The following is a 24,057-nucleotide window of genomic DNA, read 5'->3' as shown; positions in this document are numbered from 1 at the left end:
GAAAAGAAAAGAGGAAAAGAGGATTTCAGGAAGACACCCACATGTTCTTGGGTTTTTTTGTTTATTTGTTTGTTTGTTTGTTATCAGCTTCCAAGTCTAGTAGTTCATTATATCTCTGGATGATATTGTTGTTCCTCAATTGAGTCTTGCAACTAGTCTTCAAATTAACCTTCCTAGAGTCAACTCCTCCCTCTAAACTACAGTATCTCTCATACAATGTAAATCTGAATTGTAACGAATATATCTGGACTCTGAACACTGATGAAGGTTAAGGGAGGCCTTGTTTTGAGAAACTTCTCTGAACATTTTAAATAAACAAGGCAAGTCTCCTAGCCATCTATATCAATAAGGCCATTCTTTTCTTGTGATAACATTCAAATATAAATTTCAACCTTGAAAAGGTATAGTTTAGTGTTTTAAAAAACATTCACAAAGTTGTGCAGATATCACCATTACTAAATTTTACCCCCACAACTATCACAACTAATTAGTGCTACTAATTCCACGTAGGAAATTGTGACCCTGTCAACAGTCTGTCTGTTCTCTCCTCTTCTAAACCCTAAAAAAATGCTCATCTGCATTCTGCATCTGTGAATTGGCCTAGTCTGAATATTTTATTTAGTAATAAGTTTCTAAATGGAATCTCCTTGATGCAAGTCACCAAGAGGGACCCTTTGGAGTTATCAATAGTCACCATTATTCCTCAAGAATTCTAAGTTCACCTTAAATCTTCCCTTCTGAACCCCTGGAAAGAAAGAAATGAGTAATTATGAGAGAGGGAGAAAGAGACCAGAGACAGAGACAGAGAGACAGAGAGAGAGAGACAGAAAGACAGAGAGACAGACAGAGAGAGAGAGACAGACAGACAGAGAGAGACAGACAGAGAGAGACAGAGACAGAGGGAGGAAAAGAGAGAAAGGAGAGGGGGAAAAAAAGGCTTTAGGCTAGTCCCATCACTGTTGGATTGGATCATCAAAAACTTAGCTGATAAATAAATTTGTGCTTCTCAAACTTCAATGCACATGCCCATCCATCACCTGGGCATTTAGACCTGGGATGGGTCCTGACATTGTATTTCTTACATGCTCCCTAATCCCTGGACCAACCTTGGAAACAGAAAGGTTCTATAAATTGAAGTCAAAGGATATATGTTTGCTGATTTTTCTACCAAAAATGCACAAATTAATACTCATACTTAAATTCTGTCTTTTCAAAATAATATATTTTGGAGTTTTAATTTTAATTTCCTGCATAGGAAGCAGGAAATGTTTCTCTTTTTACTGTAAACTAGATTGGCCCTTGAGCCATGTAGCTGGAGTCTGTCACTTCTCTTAATACTACACTTTCTTTCTTAAACTCTTAGCTTTGCCACTTGAAAAAAATTAATATATTCTGATACAATCTCCAAACCATGTAATGACCACCTTGCAATTGAACACTTGACTTTGTATTTGGCATCAACAACAAGCATAGTGGTAAATTCCATATTCTCATTCTGAGAGACAATTTAATTTCAGCAAAAACATCATTTATCACATTACATTTATAATATTAATTGAATTTTAAATTTTGTGAATTCAATTTGTAAAATTACTTTAGTTTTATAGATGTACGAAGCTTTGGAAGTAAGGAATATATGATTAGTTTAATATTTATAGCTAAAAATGTAATTAAGATAATTTAACAGTTGGAGGTTAGCAAGACTTTTTCTCTTTCTTTTCTTTCTTCCTTCTTCTCTTTCTTTCTTGCCTGTCTTTCTTTCTTGCCTGTCTGTCTTTCTTTCTTTCTTTCTTTCTTTCTTTCTTTCTTTCTTTCTTTCTTTCTTTCTTTCCTTTCTTTCTTTCCTTTCTTTCTTTCTTTCTTTCTTTCTTTCTTTCTTTCTTTCTTTCTTTCTTTCTTTCTTTCTTTCTTTCTTTCTTTCTTTCCTTCTTTCTTCCTTCCGTGGGTCATGAAGCTTGAACTCGGCCTGGACTTGTTTTCTAAAGATTAATTAGAAATAAGAGTCTCATGGGGCCAGGAGTTTGGCCTAGTGGTTAAAGTGCTTGCCTAGCATGCATGAAGACCCGGGTTTGATTCCTCGGTACCACATACATACAAAAAAGCTGGAAGTGGTGCTGAGGCTCAAGTGGTAGAGCTCTAGCCTTGAGAAAGTCCAAGGACAGTGCTCAGGCCCTGAGCTCAAGCCCAGGACTGCCAAAAAAAAAAAAAAAAAAGAAATAAGAGTCTCATGTACTTTTGTGCCTGGACTTTGAACCTTGATCCTCCGATCTCAGCCTCCTGAGTAGTTATGATTACAGGTGTGAGCCACCTCGCCCAGCTGTCTGTCTGTCTTTCTCTTTCTTGCTTGCTTTCTCCTTCCCTCCCTTGGATTTGGTAGTCAGAAGACTGCAAGACCTTTTATTCTGAAGGGAGGATGAAAACATACAATAAAGAACCCAATGTACAACTCAAGGCTACCACCCTACTCCTTGAGGCTCAGCCCCACTTTCCATTTTCTAGTGGTTAATTGGAGATAAGTTTTACGTTGTTTAGTGCCCGGGCTGGCTTTGAACTGTGATCCTCATATCTCAGCCTCCTGGCAGGATTACAGGCCACTGCACCCAGCTTTAATTTTTCTTTAAAAAAAAAAATATATAGGGGCCGGGAGTTTGGCCTAGTGGTTAAAGTGCTTGCCTAGCATGCATGAAGACCCAGGTTCGATTCCTTGGTACCACATACATAGAAAAAAGCCGGAAGTGGTGCTGAGGCTCAAGTGGTAGAGCTCTGGCCTTGAGAAAAAACCCAAGGACAGTGCTCAGGCCCTGAGCTCAAGCCCAGGACTGGCAAAAAAAAAAAAAAATATATATATATATATATATATATATATATATATATATATATATATAGCAGGCCACTGGTGGCTGAGGAGGCTACTCAGGAAACTGAGATCTGAAGATTACTGTTCAAAGCCAGCCCAGGCAGGAAAGTTAGTGAGACTCTTACCTCCAATTAACCACCAAAACTGGTAATGGAAGTGTGGCTCAAGTGGTAGAACATAAGGTTTGAGCAATAAAGCTAAAGGCCTTGAGTTCAAGTCCCTGCATAAAACAGTAAAATAGAAAACAAAATACATGTAAAAACAACCTAAAAATATGAATGAGCATTGTTATAGGTTCAATTGTTTACTTGTGAATGTGACCTTATTTGGAAATAATCTTCACAATAACCAGATTAACATGAAGTCTTTAGGGTAGGCCTAGAAGAAGATGTCATGAGAAGACAGACCTAGCAGGAACACTGTGACAGTGGAGTGAGAGATGAGGAATGAAGCTGCAAGCTGAGGAACCTCAGGAGCAGAAGATCCCACCAGAAGCCAGAGGAGAAAAGGAAAGGAAAGGATTCTACCAAGAGTCAAATACTTGGCATCCAGAACTGTGAAAATAAATTTCTGTTGTTTAAAGTAAAAAAAAAAAACCAATGGAATTTGAAATGTGATGTAAAAATCAATATTAATAAATTCTTTAATAAATAAGAATCCAATGTAGAATGAGAAATAGGTCCTTAGATCAACATATAAACATGATGTGTTTAGAACAATGGTGTTTCACAAATGGTTATGTCTTCATATCTAATGTGAGGATAAAACTCGAACAATGAATTAATGAATGAGTGGGCCCAAGGAAAGGAGTAGATGGAGATCAAATGACTAGCAGATTCTGACTTTTGTTTGTTTGTTTTGGAACTCTGAGTCTGGAACGAGGCAGACCAGTGCTCTACCATGAGGTTCTATCCCCAGGCCAAAAGTGCCTCTGTTTTACATGGCTTCCACTGACAGGCATGGACAGTAGGAATAAAGTTTGGAGAAAATAATGGTATATAATATTAGTGGGCAGAGCCTGGGAGAGGGAACCCTGAGGGACCTTGAGTGACATCTAGTGGATTCTTTCATCAACTGGGAGACACTACCTGAGGAGTCTCCTTCCTATGGATGAAGTCTTAATGATCCTTTAGAAGAAAAGAGATGAGATAGGATGGGAGGTAGGCTCTAGTTACACAGATAACAATTCTTTTATGATGTGTATAATTCTTGCTTTGAAAGTAGATGAAAACTGTAGACTTATTTGTCTGTGTTCTTTGGTGTTGGCTTTATTCTCAGGAGCTTGCAACTTGATTGGAAAATCTTCATTGATCTGCATGACTTTGTAAAGTATAATACTCACTTGTGCTGGGCTTCCTGACTTATATTAATTATCCATTCAACCTGTGGCCATTGATTGGCTACCATCCATTTTAGGGGTTTCCATGCCTGCCTGCTTGTTGGCAACACTAAGGGAATTTTTGTTTTGAGTTTTTGTTTTTATATTTTATTTTTAATTAAAAGAGATTCTTGCCCCACACTAATCATGTCCCCTAAGCTCTTTTTACTGATTGGGGTGGGGGTAGGGGTGGTTGAAGCTTCTGTCTCTAGACTTGGATGTAAATGTTGTTCTCAACTACCAAGAGGATTCTACTGTCCAACAGGGTTAAGGGATCCCATTTTTCTATTTCATTCTTCTCAACTACCTGTGGCAAAAGAATGATCATTCATAGACCAATGTGTCTATAAAATCTAAATAAAGTAAATGGCCATGAAATGGATGAATGAAAAAAACAAAAACATCTAATAAAATATAAGCCTCATTTTTAAAAATTAGGTTCAATAGACATTCATCGCTCTGATAAATTTCTCTAAAAGATTCTCAGTGATTCTTCTCAATTTCCATATTTATGTTATTGTTAATCAGTAACAAAGCATTTAGTATGTGGCACTTTGAGCAACATCGCTGGAGGTTACATTCTGAATGGAGTGGGGACAAGAAGATAGGGGAGATGCAAACTATACAAGCATATTCTGGTTGGACTCACAGGTGCTTCTTGCATTTGAGAGCATGTCTGCTGATCTCTCACCATGGCCTCTGGGACAGCAGATCCCCATGGAGCTCCCTGACCTGAGCTTTGACAGAGTGAAAGTTTGATCTTATCAGAACACACAAGATCAAATTCTTGGCACTGTTCATATGTACTTTTAAAGATATAGGTCTTTTAAAGAGAAATAGGTCTTTCCCACTGATATTTCTATAACAATTGCCTCTTTTGATGGTCCTAGGAATGAGAAGGTTATTTAGGAACTAGGACTGGAAATCTTCCATGCCCACAATACAGCACCTCCCCTTCGGGTGATGATAGCACTGACACTCAGCGGAATCACGTGTCTCTACCTTTGGCAGTGTTTAAAAAAGCTAGGCACCAGTGGCTCACACCTATAATCCTAGATACTCAGGAGACTGAAATCTGAGGATGATATTTCAAAGCCAGCATGGGCAGGGAAGTCCAAATACCACCAAAAAACTGGAAATGGCACTGTGGCTCAAGTGATAGAGCACTAGCCTTGAGCAAGAAAAGTTCAAGAATAGTGCCCAGGCCCTGAGTTCAAGCCCTAGGAGTAGCAAAACAAAACAAAAAAGCACAGACTTCAATGATGTTCCATCTCTCTGTCACCACCACAAGCAGGCTGGTTCAACATACCAGTCTGAGTGCCTCTTTGGTTTTAAACCACAGATAGCTCAAGTTATCTTAGCTGGCTTGAGTGATCCCCAGGCTTGGACTGACAATGTGTTTGTCAACTATCCTCTGCATAGACATGGTCCCCAGACATATTCATCTACCATAAACCAATAACATTTTTTTTTGCCAGTCCTGTGGCTTGAATTCAGGGCCTGAGCACTGTCCTTGGGCTTTCTCAAGGCTAGAGCTCTACCACTTCAGCCACCAGCACCACTTCGGCTTTTTCTATGTATGTGGTACTGAGGAATCGAGCCTCGGTCTTCGTGCATGCTAGGCAGTACTCTACCACGAGGCCAAACTCCCAGCCCCCAATAACTTTTATTCACTCTTGTATTTGATCTTGTCCTTCTGCCTGTAATGTTCTTTGACAAATTTCTCTTCACTCTTTGGATTTCAGCTGCCAAACCAGCTCCACCCAGAAGCCTGAGCAATCTCCCTATCCATCTGCCAAGGCTCAACTCTGCCCTAGCAAAGCACAGAGCTCAATGATGCGCTGAACCAGTTTCCTCTACTATTCCATTCCACCTCTCAGTAGACTTTTATGCTTTTTTGAACAGCGACTTCTTTCATTTACCCTTGGGTCTCCTTACATAGTAGATCTTTTTAAAAAGTTGGATGAGATAGACAGACATACACACACACACACACACACACACACACACAACATATTTAGTTCCATTATCAGTGGATGACTTTATGGGCAGGAGTGGTAGGAAATATGGCTAACTTGGATCGTGGAAATCTTGCTCGTGGTGATAGGTTGTAACTATTCATCATAAAGCATTAGCAATTTTGCTGCTGAATATCAGACAGATTATTTCTTGAGAGTTAAGCTGAAAAATGTGAGTAATACCTGATAGGTGACAGATATGTATATGAAGAGGAGAATGATGAATGATGAAATCAATGACTGAAAAAAGACTAATCTCATGGTATTGAGAAAGGAGAAATTACATTTGGACTCCACTGAAACCCAGTAAACCAGTTAAAACAGTGACAGTATCTTTCCATAAGGGGCATTTCAGAGTCACCAGAATCCTTTCATCCTCCCTTCCCCACCCAATTCTGCTTTTCACTCATACCTTTCTCAAGTCTTACCTGCAGTTAATGATCGCTGGTGTGACAACACCAGTACTTGGAAGAGTCTGCCCTATGCCTGAGGTGCAGGGAAAAGAAACTCAGAAGTCTGTTGTAATTGTGTAGATATGAGATACTAGAGATCTGATACGTTATTACAGATTTAACAAGTTTAAGTGATGGTTCTAATTTTAGAACTAATTTCAGAAGCTTTGCTGGAGGTAAAGCAAAACTTCTAATGGATTAAATCTCAAAAGCTTCTTACAGGCTATGAGCTGATGATTCATGCCTGTAACCCAAGCTACTCAGGAAACCCAGCTCTGAGAACTGAGGTTCAAAGCCAGCAGAGGCAGACAAATCCAAGAACCTCTATCCCTAATTAACTAGCAAAAGTTCTTGCTGAAGGCATGAATCAAGTGGTAGAGTACCAGTCCTGAGTAATTAAAACCTAGGCAAGAGAATCAGGCTCTGAGTTTACACTTGGGTGCCAGTAACAAAACAAAAAAACCTTTTACATATCACTGGCCTAATATTTGTTTGAATTCCTAAGGACTATTACTGCATAGTATTCTGCTGTGGACTAATGATATTCATTGAAAATAAAACTATACAACCCAAATAACTTTAAAGGCATTCAGTAAATTATATTAAAATTTGGGGGGATTGCCAGTACTAGAATTAAAACTCAAGGCCTGGGGCCAGGAGTGTGGCCTAGTGGTAGAATACTCGCCTAGCATTCATGAAGCCCTGGGTTCAATTCTTTGATACCACATATTCAGAAAGTATCAAAGAATAGAACCGAAGGGCTTCTTGAATGCTAGGCGAGCTATTCTACAATAGGCACACTCAGGCCCAGGCCCTTGAGTTCAAGCCCCAGGACTGGCAAAACAAAAACAGAACAAAAAACAAAACTTGAGACCTTTCAAGAATTATTAGGCAAGAGTTCTACCACTTGAGACTTGCCTCCAACTCTATATTATTTTTCTTTTTATTTTTTAGATTCAAGAATACATGTATTGACATGTAGGCACACAGAAAGATATGTAGGCAAAATTGTACAAATGATATGATATTGATAACATAAAATTACATGTGTACAAATAACATAAGAAACATTGTGATGAGACCAAGAAATTGCTCATTTTCCTTCATATGTTTCAGTATTTGCACATTTTCTAGATAGAAATAATACATTTAATTCATAAAAGCAAAAATAATTGACAAATTCTGATAAAAGCCAATTTGACTTTATAAAGCACCTAGACTGATAGAACTAGGTATTGAAATGTCTCTGATGCGCCCTCAGCCCAGAAACTTGTCCACAGAATATCTTCACTGACTATGAGCACACCCTGACTCAGGAATGCTAGAGCAACATGGAGTGGTGGAGTAGAGGAGCCAGAAACTCTAGTGAGGGCCCTGGAGACCACAGAAAGGGGGAAAGAGAGCACTAACAGAGCATCAGAGAAGTTCATGGAGTTCTAGAACCAGGGGACTTGGCCTGATGAGTGAGAGTATGTTTTATAGGCAGTAGCTTTAGGGAACAGGAGCTTACAACATATCTTATAATAAAACGTAAAGGACAGCAAGTCAAATAAGTTTAGAAATAACCAGCCATGTTACATACCTATTTTAAAGTGAAAGCTTGACATTCCAGAAAGTCACTTAGAAATGATGATGCCCAGCTATGAAAACAGAAATTTTAATGAAAGAGAGCCTGGTAAAGCGGGCTTTAAAAAACCCATGAGGAAAGGAAGAGGAGCCAAAAAACTTCTATGTGTTAGGAAAATGGAGTAATCAATCAGTGACCTTTCCCCAGAGCTGTGTTCCCAGCTCTTAAATGTGATTCCAGAATTAAAGAGAACTGTAAAGCAGAAGATAGTGAGTTTGTTTGGAATTAAGCTTTCCATGAGTAAGAGAAACCCCAGCATAATAGTATTTTACATCATTTAGATATATGTGGAGCTGTCTGACTCAGCCTAGTGTGGTTTTTTTCACCTATATTATTTTTCTTCAATCAATACACTCAGGAATGTATAAGTTAAATAAAAATTAAGGTTGTATTTTACTCTCTTTAGATTGAATTTAGAATTAAAAAAAATCTAGCTGAATGCTGGTGGCTCATGCCAGTAATCCTAGCCACTAAGGAGGCTGAGATCTGAGGATCACAATTTGAATCCAGCCTGGGCAGCAAAGTCTATGAGACTCTTATCTCTAATAACCATCAAAAAGTTGGAAATGGAATTGTGGTTCAAGCGATAGAGCACTAGCCTTGTGGGGGTGGGGGGGGGGAACCCTGCTCACCATAAATGAGGCAAATGAAAGTCTTTTTGACCAAATGCAGCCAAAATCACAACTTCTTTAGGCTCTTATAATATCAATACTTGCTCTGAAGATTAACATTCTATCCTATTTGGACATCAGATTTCTGGAGAGGAGGAGGGAAAGGAGGACAAAAAGAAAGAAGGGGAGGGAGAGGAGGGCAGGGCAAGACTTAAATCGAACGTTTAATTTTTTTGTGTATTATTCCTTACTATTAATAACAGTGTAACTAATGGACCAGCCCAAACAGGTCTATGTTCCTTCCTGAAATACAAACCCAGGTGTCCCTGGCACACATAAAGATACCATAGTAAGTAGAAAATCACATGTCAAGGCAATTTTCAGTTAGAGGAAATTGCAAATGCAGATGAGTCACACAGATTTATAGGTTGTTAAAAATCAAATTTAAAATTAGCTGAATGAATCTGGAAATAAGGAAAAGATATATAGAATATCAGACATACTCACTTTTCTGTGTTGCTCCTGCATTTATTTTGTCTGCCAGATCCTTGCTAATGCCAGAAAGGCACCAGTGATACTAGGCTGGGTTTAATGTGGGAAAAAGGATGCAAAGAAAAGTGTATAGTCACTTTCTATTCACAATGACCCATTTCTTGATGGTTTGGCCCTGCTCTATGAATTCCTCAGGGCCTCAAGCCTTTTCTAGTCCCCTCCTCCCTTACCATTCCTAGGGTGTAGCTCTCATCTCTATGGTCCAGATTGATTTATCAGAGTTCCAACACATCTGTCCAGATTTCAGACAGGAGAGACAAAGATAAGCCGGCAATGAGAAGTGCCTATGATATAAGGGAAAATTTTTTAAAGGTGGCACATATCATTTCAACCCTGCCTGGGGTTCAGAATAGTACACATTGGGCTGCAAGAGAGCCTAGCAAGCAAGTTTCTTTCAGAACTGCCATGTTGCCTGCTAAAATGTAGGGCTTTTCCTCTTCTGCTACTGAAAGCCTAGGGGAGGCTGGTTGCTGGGAGATACATAGTAAATAGCATCCACTGTGATGGAGAACAATTGATTGCTGGTAACTCTAAGCTTTAGGGCCCAGTACTTCAGCTCATCTCCATCTCACTCATAGTATTTCCACTGTGTTGTAATTGACAGAAGCTTTCATATATACATGTGTGTATGTGTGTGTATGATCCAGTTTTAGTGTATCACAATTACTTGTATTAATATATATTACACATAATTCAGATATATTTACCAATGACAGACAATATTCAAACTTGGGTCCTTCCTAGCTGCCCAGAGTTGACTACTGTCATCAGTTTCATGGATTTCACCTGGTCTCCTTCTACGAGGCATTCAGGAAAAGTTGCTGCTGGCACTGAGATGTCTTCCATCTCCATAGAAAGGGTATCACACAGACCATTGCATGGTGTTCAGTGACTTGGTTACCTACTTCCAACCCTTTGGATCTCCATTGAATCCATTTCCTTTTGCACTACTAGGAACTGAACCCATGTCAAGCAGGTGCTCTACCACTGAACTGCATCTCTAACATGCCCCATCTACATTGAACATGGTCCCACTGAGTAATTCAGAGCTCTGGACCATTGCTTTGATTGAAGCAAGTTTTGACTTCAGTTTGTACTTCTACTTAGATCAGGTCTTCTACCAAACCATATATTCCCTATTCCATTTTAATTTTTGTTTTAGAGCTTCTTTATCTATCTGGACAAAGTGGGCTGTCACCCTCAGAATGACAATGCCTTAGTCTGCTTTTATTTTTCCCTTCCTTTAAAAATTGTATTATTATTATTATAAAGGTGATCTATAGAGAGATTATAGTTACATAAAGCAGGTAAAGAGTACATTTCTTTTTGGACAATGTCATCCCCTGTTCTCTCTGTTTTTCCCTCTTGTCCCTACCCACAAGTTGTATAGTTCATTTTCAACATAATGTCTAATGAGTACCACGGCTGCATTTGTTCACCCTTTGTCCTCCCATTTCTTTTTTCTTTTTTTTTTTTGCCAGTCCTGGGACTTGAACTCGGGGCCTGGGCACTGTCCTTGGACACTTTTTGCTCAAAGCTAGTGCCCTACCACTTGAGCCACAGCACCACTTCCTGCTTTTTCTGTGTATGTGGTACTGAGGAATTGAACACAAGGCTTTGTACATGCTAGCGGAACACTCTACCACTAGGCCAAACTCCTGGCCCCAGTCTCCCCATTTCTGTGCCTTCCTTTATGCTCCTCAAAACAGATGAATGAACAAATAAGGCAAACTTGGTCTACTTTTTGTTGCTATAACAGAATATTAGAGACTAAGCAATTTATAAAGCAAAAAATTTTACATAAGTTTATGGTTTTGGAGGCTGGGAAATTCAAAGGCTTTCAGAGAGAGCTTTTCACTGCTCTAATTTATGGCTCAAGTGCAGAAGAAGGAAAACATGAGAGGCTATCTTCCTGTCTTCCTGCAAGAACCCACTCTTGTAGTAACTAATCCAGTCCAGTAGAACAAGAACTACTTCAAGAAAGGCATTAATCCTACTTAATGGTGGCATCTTTAAAGGCTCCACCTTCCAACGCTGCTACAGTAGCTATCAAATTTCAGTATGAGTTGTTGGGGTTGGGGCACAAACTGGATTCAGAGCAGAGCAGGCAGCATCTGTGGAACAGCAGCAGTTGTCCAGAATTTACAGGGTGCCAGATATTGCTCTCTGGGCAATTACAGTCTCAGCTCTCTTGTTCCTCTCCACCTGTCAGCCAAGATGCACAGAGACAATGCCAGACTCTAGTCCTTCGTTGGAAACACTAGTTTGGTGGAGTGACCCAGGTTCAATTCCCCAGTACCACATACATAGAAAAATCTGGAAGTGGTTCTGTCCCTTAAGTGGTAGAGCGCTAGCCTTGAGAAAGTCCAAGGACAGTGCTTAGGACCTGAGTTTAAGTCCCAGGACTGGCAAAAAGAAAAAAAAGTTCCTTGTAAATGTGAGTTAGAGCTGTATGGAAGAATGTCCATGAATAGATTTTTGAAAGAGGAGAGGAAAAATAGACTTTACCTTTACTGTATAATTTGACTTATTTTCAATATACATATACGTATACTTATTTTTTTCTAGGCCTGGGGCTTGAATTCTAGGCCTGGGTGTTGTCCCTGAGCTTCTTTTGCTCAAGGTGAATGTTCTACCACTTGTGACACAGCATCAGTTCCAGCTTTTTTTTTTTTTTTAGTTAAGAGTCTCTCAGCCTTTCCTACCTCAGATCTCAGGCTTCTGAGTAGCTAGGATTACAGGTATGAGTCACCTATGCCCAGCTATGCTTCTTTTTAAATTAGAAAACATTATTAGCATCTTATCATGAAGTAATAGAAGATGAGTATAAATTTAGGTTCTGGGTTTTTTCTTTTTTTTTTTAGATCATGGGGCTTGAACTTGGCCTGGGCACTGTCCCTGTGCTCTTCAGCTCAAGGCTACCACCCTATCCCTGGGCCTGGTCATTGTCCCTGAGCTCTTCAGCTCAAGGATACCACCATACCCTTGAGCCAAGCCCCATTTCCCATTTTCTAGAAGTTAATTGGAGATAGGAGGAGTCTCAGATCCTTTTGTGCCCAGGCTGGCTTTGAACCTTGATCCTCAGATCTCAGCCTCCTGAGTAGCTAGGATTACCAGCATGAGCCACGTCAGGCTTGATTTTTGTTCTTAATTAGATGTAAGTGGAGAAAGACATATTAACCAAAAGAGGAGATAAATGGACCTATATTTTCTTTTCACTTATAGGGAAGGTGGACTGTGTATTTCTTAAGAGTAGGGTGGCCATAAGGTCTGTTCCAACCATACCAGAATCTACACATTCAAATTAGCACAGTCTTCCAGCTTAGTCATTTGAGGGAAGCTCTGTTGTTTCAATAACATGAATATTTCTCAAACACTGCCAGCCCCACATTACTTCATCCCTACCATGCTGGTTCCTGTATAGGAGGAAGTAGGAATTTGTCTCTGGTAGATAATCTGCCAGTACTGCATCTGTTTTTGCTTAAAGCAGGAAGTAACCAAGGGCTCTAACCCCATCATTATGTATTTGGCTTTAGTTTGCCTTCTCAATACCAGGCACCATGCCAGAGGCTGGATTTACATGAATAGATATAATGTAGTAACTGCCCCAAAGAAAGTTTACAGACCACAGAAGGAATGAGCTACAAAGCCTATTCCCCTCTGTGTGTGTGAGAACTAGAGTTTCCAAGTATAGTATCTGAGACCAAGCAGAAGAAGGCCGTGTATATTGACATGAAGCACACACTCCCATTCCCAGCGATATACCTATTAAGTCATCCTTGAGTGCCTCTGCTTGTTGACAGATTGGCTAAAATCAAACCCAAGGGGAAATAGGTAAATACTGTGAGTGTGGACAGCTTTGCTCTAGCTAAAAGTCAAGTTTATCTTAGCAGCAGCTATAAGTGCTTCTCTTTTCAGGTCCCCACAAAATGAAAACAATGTGACATGATACTTTGTAGGGGTGTCTCTTCACCAAATAGTTTTTAGCATATTTAAGAACTCTAAATGTATTTTCTTGAGGGTCTAACTACAATAGGTATATTATTTTAAATAACTACCCTAAAGACAAAAGATCACATATAGTTAAGAATGCAGTTTCTGAACGTGTTCTGGTGGCTCATTCCTATAATCTTAGGAACTCAGGAGGCTGAAATCTGAAGATTAACGTTCAAAACCAGTCTGGACATGAAAGTCTGTGGTAGCCCTGAGCAAAAATGCTCAGAGACAGCAGCACCCAGTCCCTGAGTTCAAGCCCCAGGACTGAGCCTATTTTTTGGGGGGGGGGGATAGAACCCAAGACGTCATGTCAGCTAGGCACACGCTCTTTCACTGAGCTACCCCAGCCCAATCTATGTGACCTTGAGCAGCTTTTCAAATCTTCCAGGTTTGTTTCTCCATCCATAAAATAAAAGTAATAGTACTTTACCTTACAGGATTGTGATGAAGGAAACAAAGAGTCACCCATAAAAACCATCCTGGCACAGAGTTTGATATACTCTCTTTGGTAGTAGCTCAAAAATAGTTTCACAGTCTTTAGTGCCTAGGCTGGCTTTGAACTGAGATCCTTATATCTCAGTATCCTGAGTAGCTAGGATTACAGGTGTGAGCCACCGCACTGGGCTTCAGGTGATTTCAAGCACAGATTTTAGATGTCTCTGTTTGACAGGTGTCTGTAGCAGACTTCTTTTCTCAGACAATCTAACAGTGACCTTGAGCAAATTACATAACATACGAGAACAACTACCAAAAAGGACTGTTGTAAGAACTAAGATAAGCTAGGCAAAGGGCTTATCAATAAATGGTAGTGCCAGGCTTCTATTTTTTCATGGATCTTTTACATGCACCCATATCATTCACCCAAATATTGTGCCTAGGAAGCTAGAAATGGCAATGCCATCGATAAAGTACTGAGAGTCAGTCAACCCCTTCTTTAGGGAGCCCTAAGAGTCTCTGATCATGCATTGGTTACAATGATTTATAGTGGCTTTCTTCTAGCCCAGCCACAGTTTACTGACGTGGGCACATCCTAGTACTTGAGCTGACTGATTGCACTCCCCTGATTGCAGTGAACTGTTAGCCTGTTGGGCCCATGAACACCAAGCCCAGGCCTTGTTCTCCCCTCTTGAACCAGGACCTGTCTCAAGTCTCAGGTCTCGCCAACTTTTCACAGCCTCTTGCCCTGATCACTGAGAAGCCAGTAGAATTCCTCCCTCTCCATGGTAGCCTGTGCTACCTCAGATGACAGGGAGCCAGTTCTGCTCTCTGAGCCACAGGGGAAAAAAACCTGCAGCCTGAAAGCAATGTCATCCCAATCCAGATCTTTTGTTGCTTTGCTACCCCTTAATGAAAGAGGATAAGAGCCTCTGTCTGTGTGTCTGACTTTCTTTCAGCTTCAGCTTAGAAAATCTGTGCTGAAAAATGAGGAGACATGCACTGAGACCAAGATATTAATGCAAATCACAACCTCACCATTTTATTTGGGTGCTGCATTAGTTGATTTGGAAAAGTAGCTTAACATTAAAAAAAATTTCTGACAGTTCTTGGGTTCAGATTCAGTGCCTCATGCTTATGAGGCAGGCCCTCCAGTGAGCCATGAGTTTGGCCTTTTTTTTGTTTTGCTTGTGCTCCAGATGGTGTCTCTGAGCCTTGCCCACTCCACACTTAGACTGCAGTCTGCCTACTTAAGGCTTCCTGGTTGTAGCCAGGATGACAGCAAGTGCTACCATGCTGTAACTATGACCCTCCCACATAGCTAAGAAGACAGGTGCATGTCACCATGCCCAGCAATAGGTTTAGAGCAGCTTTGACACAATCTATCAGTAGCTAGGATTACAGGTATGAGACACCCAGTACCCTGCCCAATATTAACTTTCTTTTAACAACAATGATATTCCCTAATGCTTATTGATGACTAATTTCTCCACTAGGTACTTGTATAAACTTGGTTCTCTCAGTTACTCTGTGAAGGAAATTCTATTTATTTTCTCCTTTGAAAAGACCAGTAGCCCTGAACACAAAATCAAATGATATGCCCCATGTCCTGACTAGTGGACAGAGGAGCTAGATTTTCTTCACTTCGGAGCCAAATCTCCATGTGACACATATAAAATATAGAGAATAAAATCAACTTCACAAAACTTTTGAAGAATAAGACCATCCCTTCTACAAGCACCTCCTAGGTGCTTAGCAATGCTGGCTCCTTTCTTGCATCATCCCATTTATTTGTTTATTTATTGATTGATTGCTATATGTATACTAATACTGGGGCTTGAACTTGCTCTTGCATGCTTACTTTTCTTTTTTTTGCCAGTCCTGGGCTTCAGCTCAGTGCATGAGCATTGTCCTTGGGCTTTCTCAAAGTCAGAGTTCTACCACTTGAGCCACAGCACCACCTCTGGCTTTTTTCTATGTATGTGGGACTGAGGAATCGAACCTGGGTCTTCGTGCATGCTAGACAGGCACTCTACCACTAGGCCAAACTCCAGGTCCCACATGCTTACTTTTTTACTCAAGGTTGGCATTCTCCCGTTTGAGCCATACCTCCGCTCTGGCATTTTACTGGTTAATTGGAAACAAGAGTCTCACTGGCTTTTCACCATGGGCTGGCTTGGAGCTGCAATCTTAAGATCTCAGCTTCCTGAGTAGCTAGGATTTATAACTGTGAGACATCAGTGCCTGGCTCCAACCTCTCTTATGAAGGTGCAGCATTCCCTGTCAGAACAAAGGTTATCACACAAAAGCTGTCATCAAGGCACAGGTTTTCCCAAAATGACAGGGTTTGCCATAGGAATTTGGTGGAGATACGCAAAAGCCTTCCCTAGTGCTTTGAAAAAAGTTCCTACAGATGTCAGTGAGACAGGACTCTGATTTTTAGCCAGTCTGTGTAAATCTGTCTGTATCTCTGTCTTTCTATCCATCATTTACTAAGGAGGAGTTGCCCAGGCTAATCTTGAACTCCTGGCTCAGCCTGCTGAGTTGGTAGGACTACCATTCTTAGCTGGGAAAGGAGAATTAAGATACCAATTCTATGTGATATTTCTCAGAGTTAACTCCAGTGTATAATTTAGAACCACACACAATAATTACTCTTTTTTTTAGAAAGTCTCAGAATTACTGAAATGAAACTTCTTTCTTTCTGAAATGTGAGATTAAAATGCTCCCAGACCTACCCACACTCAGGCTCTCCACCCTCTCTTTAAAAAAAATCATTTAAAACTTTGTTTTTCCTCCCTCCTCTCATTCATGTCTTTCCTGGAGTTGTTGAGAATAGCATCATTGGAGTGGGTTTGTTTCTTTCTTTTTTGGTTAGTGTAAGTAGTCTGTGGGTTTTATTCCAGATGTTTCTCTGAACCCTGCCTTTTGAAAGAAACCCAGGATTATTTTAAGACATAACTTGGAGACTTCCAAATAAAACAAATATCCTAATTGCCTGTGGATTACAAGTCCTTGCTTGGTGGTGGGAAGGACAGATGACACGGAGCCAGCAGGGCAAGCTCTGGGGACACGCAGGACTTTTGAGGTTGCCCATGTGAGTCTGGTCAGCCTTCTTCTTCTTTTCCTCTATCCCCTCAGTGTTGGGGATCAATTTCAGGACATCACACACACCAGACAAGTGCACTCCTGCAGAACTATCCTCTGGCTCTTCTTTACCCTTTCAATGTGAAGGGGTAAATTGCCCTCTAGCTGTCTCTGAGGTCCCCACCAAAGTAAGCCACTCCTACCCCATGAAACACAGACTTAGATGTTCTGCTGAATTGTGTTAGCATGCCTGTCTCCCAGAAGTTTGTCCAGTGGACTGATTTGTATGAAATAACTCTGCACTAGACCTTACCTCCTGGCAAGTATATTATCAGAGGCTTTGAATGCCTTGATTCAGTAGCTCTTAATTCTGGCTGCATGGTAGAATCATCTGGAAAACAATATGTATTTCTTAGCCCCACTACTTGCATTTTAATTAAGTTTTAGTAGCTCACATTAGTTGTAAAAGGGGAGAGTTTCATGGTGTTTTTTCCATACAATTTACCTTATCAATCTCACCCCCCTCTCTTACTTTCCTTTATCTCTCCTTCCTCTTTTAAAACAATTGCAAAAGGTTTCATTCTATTTGGAAATTGGATTTTTAAAATATTTATTTCCTTTCTTCATTATGAAGGTAACATGTTCTCCTGAGTTTTGTTATTACTGTTAGTGTAAAATTGCAACTGTGTTAACTGAAATGCAAAAACCAACCAACCAACAAACAGAAAACACCACCGACTTTCCCTCCTTGATATCCCAATCCTGGCCCTCAGGAACAAACACTATGAAGTTTCATGTGTCACCTTTTCACAAGTTTTCTATGTACTTCGCCAACTCATTTGTTTGCTTACTTATTCATTTATTGTCAGTTGTGGGGCTTGAACTCTGGGTCGGGGTGCTGACCCTAAACTCTTAGGCTCAAGGCTAGCTCTTTATCACTTTTTTTTCTTTTGGCCAGTCCTGGGGCTTGAATTAAGGGTCTGAGCACTGTCTTTGGGGTTTCTCAAGGCTAGAACTTGAGCCACAGCATCATTTCTGGCTTTTTTTTTTCTATGTAAGTAGTTCCAAAGAACAAACTGGGGTCTTCATGCATGCTAGGCAAGCATTCTACCACTAGGCCAAACTCTCACTTGCCATCTGATTGGCTGTATGTCTTGGTTTGTCTTCCAAGAGGGTCAAAGTTTTAAGGCATCAGAGAGTAGAAAAAGGAAATGTCTTCCTCCTTCTACTTGGTTTCATAGTGGGTGGCAACTCTTTCTGCTTATCTTGTTGCTTCTTGAACATAGGAAGTATAGTCATACATTCATATACAAAAGAAAAGAGCCTGGGCTGTCATCTCATGTCATATATACAAAAATTAACTTGAGTTGACCTAAATACAAGATAAAAACTATGGAATAACCAGGTGCTGGTAGCTCATGTGGTAACCGTAGCTACTCAGGAGGCTGAGATTTGAGGATAACAGTTCAAAGCCATCCTGGGCAACCAAGTCCAAGAGACTCTTATCTCCAATTAACCACCAGAAAACTGGAAGTGGCACTGTGGCTCAAGGGGTAGGTCAGTAGCCTTAGCTTAAGAGCTCAAGGACAGTGCCTAGGCCGAGTTCAAGTCCCATGATCAACAAAAACAAACTGTGGAACTTCTAGAAGAGAACAACATAGATCTAATGATTTGGCAGTCAAAATGACAAATGTCCACCTCATGGTTCTACCAGCTACTACTGCTGCTGCCGCTGCTACTACTTCCGCTTACGTGACCTGGTAAAATGAGGAAGAGGACAATCTATGTCTGAGGCTCTGATGTGTTCCGTGTGTAATACCCTCAGTCAAGTTCCCCACCCTCTGCCCACCCTCTGTGTAGTGAGTGATGGTGATGGTCTCCTGAGCCCAACCTGAATGATGTGGACCTTGCTGCATTTCCTGGGCTTGTCCTAGCTTCCAGGAATAATCAATCTCTCTCTGTCTCTGTCTCTCTCTTCTCCCTCCCTCCCTCCCTTCATCCCTCCCTCCCTCCCTCCTTCCCTCCCTTACTCACTCTGATTCTCTCCCTCCCTTACTTTCTCTCTCTCCCTCCCTCCCTCCTTCCAGATTATTTTGACATACCTTGAGCTTTACAGTTTTGAGACACTGATTCATTCTTCACTGGGGCACATGGTAGCTGTAGTGAAGGTCTAGTATGGCAGTGAATGGAGAAAAGATTGATTGGAGACTCTCCTGAGATATCCCTAAGCGATTCTAGTAACAGCTCTGTTGAAATTTATATTGGAGAGGAGAGTTTACTGTAGATACCGTGATAGCAGGTAAGAGGTATGAGATAGTAATGTCTGTTCATGTGGATTCATTGATCCCTTTGGGCCTGGAAGGATATGGGCCACAAACACATTCTCTCATCTGATTATCATTATGCTCTTTTGAGTACTTGCAAACGTACTTGTTGATTCATTTAACTTTTCTCAAAGGAAGAAACTGAGACAAAAAGAACAAAAAGAAACCTGCAGAAAGTCCCTTAACTTAAATGTGAGGCTTGTTCTGACTCTGAGCCCAGCATCTTTCCCACCACTCAGGCCTTTTTCCTTTCTTGGTACCTCCATTATTAGAATACCTGGATATTCTTAGCTAACAATGGATGACATAAATAAACACATGGTCATTTCCCCACATTTCCGCACAGGTCCATTGCAGATGGTCAAACTCTTTCTTTGAACACACAGCTTGAAAAGGCGTATTGCAGAATGGAAAGAAAGACTCATTATTAATCATCATGGAGTAGTACAAAATGACTTTACAAGAGTGGGGTGAATTTCAGGAAGTTGGCAGCCTACGGCTGCTATAAGGAGACCCCTAGTGATGGAAAGTCAGGCTGCCATTCAAGGCCTTGCATAGAATTTCTGCTGTATCAAGGAGCAGGTAAACAGAAATGGGGCAGAGTCCCTAAGAGGTATCTTCTTAGAGATCATGTTTTAAATGGAGAGAGAGAGACAGACAAATAGAGAGGAAAGGAAGTTGAATTTTTCTCATTTGATTACAAAACCAGATTGGCGCTCATGAATTTGTTTACAGGAATTACAGACTAGAAAAAGTGAGCATTTAGTCCCATTGAACAAATGCTACTACCCATGAGTACACAGCAGTGCTAATAGCAGCGTACTCAGTTTTCAGTCTAGGCAGCTCTGCTTGTCTGGTGTATGACTTCGTTCCTTTGCCCCTTGCTGGGTGGGTGCATACAGGTGACCAAAGCTCCAGTTCCAGCTCCTCTTCCCCCACTTCCTGGGCTGCTGACTCTGGTGCTGCCTGCTGACCTCCGATAGGCACCAGCTTGATGGTTTGTTTTGTCAGCTCTCAGGAATGCCTCTTGGCTACTGGGCTGTTTCCTGTAGCTCTCCCCTCCTGTACTTTCTTAATTTCAGTGTCCTGTCATCCCTTGGGGTCTTGTGGCCAGGCTTGCCCATGAGAAAGAGTTGACCAGACCAACTCCCAAATCTTCTCCTACTTTAACAGCTTTCTGGGCCATTGAAGATGACCATGGTGACATCTGGGCAGGGTCCTTCCCCCAAACCACCAAGGGAGGCCTGTGGCTACCACATGCAAGGTTTGTACAGTTTTTCCTCCCACAATAATTGGGATGGCTTTCTGGACCTAGTTAAAAAGTCAAAGGAACCACTCAGGGAGCCATGGGGGTAAAGGCAGGACAGAAAGCCCATAAGATGCCAAGACCAACCTGCCTCTTGCAGCACACCCGCCAGATTCAGGGGTGGTTTGGAAAGAGGGTTTTTTCATCCTGTTCTCAGGCTTACAAGAAGCTCATTGTTCTCAGAAAGAAAAGAAAAGAGAAGAAGAAAGAAGAAAGAAGAAAAGCAGGCACTTCTTGGGAGCACTTGGCTTTTAGGGGCAACAACTTACGGTAGCTGGTTCTCGGCAGCCTTCCTTTAAAAAGATGGGAGAAGGCAATCTGAGAAGAGTATTTGTGCTCTACTGCTGCCTCCAACAAATCACAACAAATTTAGCAACTTCAAACAACACAAGTTATTTGTTTGTTTTGCTGACCTGGGCTTGAACTCAGGGCCTGGGTACTATCTTGGTGCTTTTTTAGCTTGAAGCTAACACTGTACTACTTGAACATAGCTCTGCTTTCAGCTTTTTGTGGGGAGGGTCATTAATTGGTGATAAAAGTTTCATAGACTTTCTTGCCTGGACTGGCTTTGAACAGAGATTCTCAGATCTCAGCCTCTGAGTAGCTAGGATTATCAGCGTGTGCCACAGGCACCCAATAACAACACAATTGATTATCCCATATATAGACAAAGGTCTCATTTGGCTATAAGGTTGTATTCCCTCTTTCTGGGGACTTACAGGGGCAGATCTAGTTCCTTGTCAGTTGGCAGAATTTAGTTCCATGAGCCTGTAGGATTGAAGTCTCCATTTCCTTGTTGGCTGTCTCCTTAGCTGCTTTGTAGAGGCCTCTATAGTCTTCATTCATCCCAAGAACCATCTACAGTGTCCTTGTTCAAGATGCCACCTCTGTATCTGTTCTTCTGGTGCATACCTCTCCCCAGCAACAGGGAAAGGTTCTCTACTAATACAACCGGTGTGATTAGGTGAAGCCCACTCAAATAACCCAGAATAATCACTCCATGTCAAAGTTCTTAACCTAGTCACATTTGTGTTGTCCCTTTTGTAGGTTAGAAATTCATACAAGGTTGTGTATTCGTAGGTTCTGGGGATTAAAAACTGGATGTATTAAGGGGATCTCTATTTTGCCTTCCAAAGTTGGGTTTAGCAATGAGATTTGCTGGCCCTCTGTTAAATGTCACTCGGAGGCAGTAAACCTTTACCGGGTGATTCACATCACCTGTGCAGGTAGGAACCACAGTCTTGTGAACTGCAGCAAGTGAATACTAACAGGGTATTGTGAAAGCAAGGCTTGAATGTGTCTGTCAAAGGCGTTTTGTGGTCAAGCCATCAGATACATTGCACAATTCCTTCTTTGCATGTCTTTGTGAGATGAGGCTATGGAGGCTAGCTCATAAAGTGATTTTACAACATCTGACACAAATGGAATCCATTTAGCCTGCTTTTCCTGTTCCAGATTTTCCAGGCATAGTAGGGACCCTTCTGGAACTTCATGTACTACCAACTCCCTTTTTCCCTTTCTATCAGTGTAGCTTAGTTCTTCTTAATCCAAGACCTATCGGCTGTACCCACCAAGGCAGACCTTTCCCAGGCTTGAATGTCTTCTCTGCATTCACACTTGCTCTTCCATCAGCCTGATTTTCCTTTGATTTCCTGCTTTCAGTTCCCCAAGGGCCCAGCAACTCCTTCTAGCCCCGTTCTGTACAGTGACTTTAAGGATAACACCTGAGAACTGGAGCCTTTGCCTTGATCTACTACAGCCAAGTCTGCATTTGAGCACAGTCTTGGGATTCAGAGCACTTTAAAGTTTGAGCAGCCCTAGGTGGAGACTATTGGGCAGCTCCTTTTCTGTGGAGCTCATCCTGACTGCACCTAGCCCCAGCTACACAGAGTTTCCTTCTGCCTCCCATACTTCCCTAGAGGACTTCTTTCAGAAGTGGAGCTGAGTGCCAGTGGCTCATGCCTCTATCCTAGCTACGCAGGAGGCTGAGATCTGAGGATCAAGGTTTGAAGCCTAAGAGTTCCTTATCTTCTATTAACTGCCCGAAAGCCAGAAGTAGAGCTTTGGCTCAAGTAGTAGAGCACAGGCCTTGAGTGGAAAAGCGAAGGGAGAGTGCCATGCCCTGAATTCATGCCCTAGTATTGACACAAAATATGAAAGCTAGGCATTGGTGGTTCAGGCCTGTCTTCTAGCTATTTAGGAGGCTGAGATCTGAGGATTGCAGTTCAACACCTGGGCCAAAAGTCCCCATGAGACTCTTATTTCCAATTAACCATCCCGAAACCAAAATGGAGCCATGGCTCAAAGTGGCAGAGTGCTAGTGTTAGCAAAAAGACTCAGGGACAGTGCTCAGACCCTGAATTTAAACTCTGTGACTGTCAAGAAGAAAGAAAGAAAGAAAGAAAGAAAGAAAGAAAGAAAGAAAGAAAGAAAGAAAGAAAGAAAGAAGAGAGAGAAGAGAGAAGGAAGGAAGAAAAAGAAAGAAAGAAAGGAAGAAAGGAAGAAAGATAGAAAGAAAGAAAGAAGGAAGGAAAGAAAGGAAAGAGGGAAGAAGTATGTATGTTAGAAGGGACTTTCTTTGCTATCTACAAAATTCAGTAGAGGTTAATACGGCAGAAAACAAGGGCAGACCCCAAAGCCCATGTGCATGACAAGCTCAGAATGTGTAGAAGTTTCTCTACTCACCCTTTACCCACACCTAGCTTGTGAGTGAACGAGCAATAGGATGGATTTCCTTGGAGAGGCTTGAAAGAGCCGTCCACTTTCCCTAATGCCTTTCCACAGATGTGGAAAGGGCTTCAGAGGAGCTTTCCCTGGGCCTTTAAGTGTTCAGGGGAATATATGCACTGGGCCAAGGAGGCCTTGCCCCAGAGGGCAGTGGGACAAAGGTGTGTGGCTCCTGGGGATGAGTTGTGGGTCACAAGACCAGGAGAATGCTTGGAGTCTTACCAAAGGGACACTCCTCAAGAGAGCTGTCTTGCTGGGCACCCATGGCTCATTCCTATAATCCTAGCTACTGCAAAGTCTGAGAAGTCTGTGAGACTCTTGTCTCTAATAACCTACCCCAAAGCTGGAAGTGGAGGTGTGGCAAAATGATGGAGTGCCAGTCTTAAGCAAACAAACAAAAAATGACAGCTTTAAAAAAATTGGTTCATGACCTTCCAATGGTCTGTTTTATATTCTTTTTGTTATCTCTGTTTATTTTGCCTAAGCTCGTGTTATCTTTGTTAGTGTCAATGTTTTATGGCCAAACCTCAAGATTGCAAATCTTTCTGTCAATATATAAGATTCACTCTTCTTCATTAAATTGGATTACTTAAATACTTTATTTATGCTTTAAACATGCTTCTTCCTTAATACCAAATAGTTTTTTTTTCTCAATTTTTTTCCTTCCATGTCTGTGGAATATAATGC

At 41.3% G+C, this 24,057-nt stretch overlaps 2 long non-coding RNA genes across 2 annotated transcripts; one reads left to right on the top strand and one right to left on the bottom strand.

Moving 5' to 3' along the window:
• Nucleotides 1-1,782: 1,782 nt before the first annotated feature.
• LOC150056510 (uncharacterized) lies at nt 1,783-23,449 on the bottom strand. Its single transcript, XR_016537230.1, has 3 exons — nt 23,329-23,449; nt 9,451-9,525; nt 1,783-1,979 (listed from the first exon to the last, which is right to left on the bottom strand). It is a non-coding gene; the product is annotated as an uncharacterized LOC150056510 (long non-coding RNA).
• Nucleotides 19,712-20,601, top strand: LOC150056511 (uncharacterized). The gene is made up of 2 exons (XR_016537229.1): nt 19,712-19,919; nt 20,511-20,601. It is a non-coding gene; the product is annotated as an uncharacterized LOC150056511 (long non-coding RNA).
• Nucleotides 23,450-24,057: the final 608 nt, after the last annotated feature.

Source organism: Megascapheus bottae, chromosome 12 (genome assembly GCF_031878675.1).
Source record: "Megascapheus bottae isolate mThoBot1 chromosome 12, mThoBot2.hap1, whole genome shotgun sequence".
Classification (NCBI taxonomy): domain Eukaryota; kingdom Metazoa; phylum Chordata; class Mammalia; order Rodentia; family Geomyidae; genus Megascapheus; species Megascapheus bottae.
The sequence above is the reverse complement of the archived record's forward strand: the minus strand, read 5'-3'. Positions and strand labels throughout refer to the sequence as shown.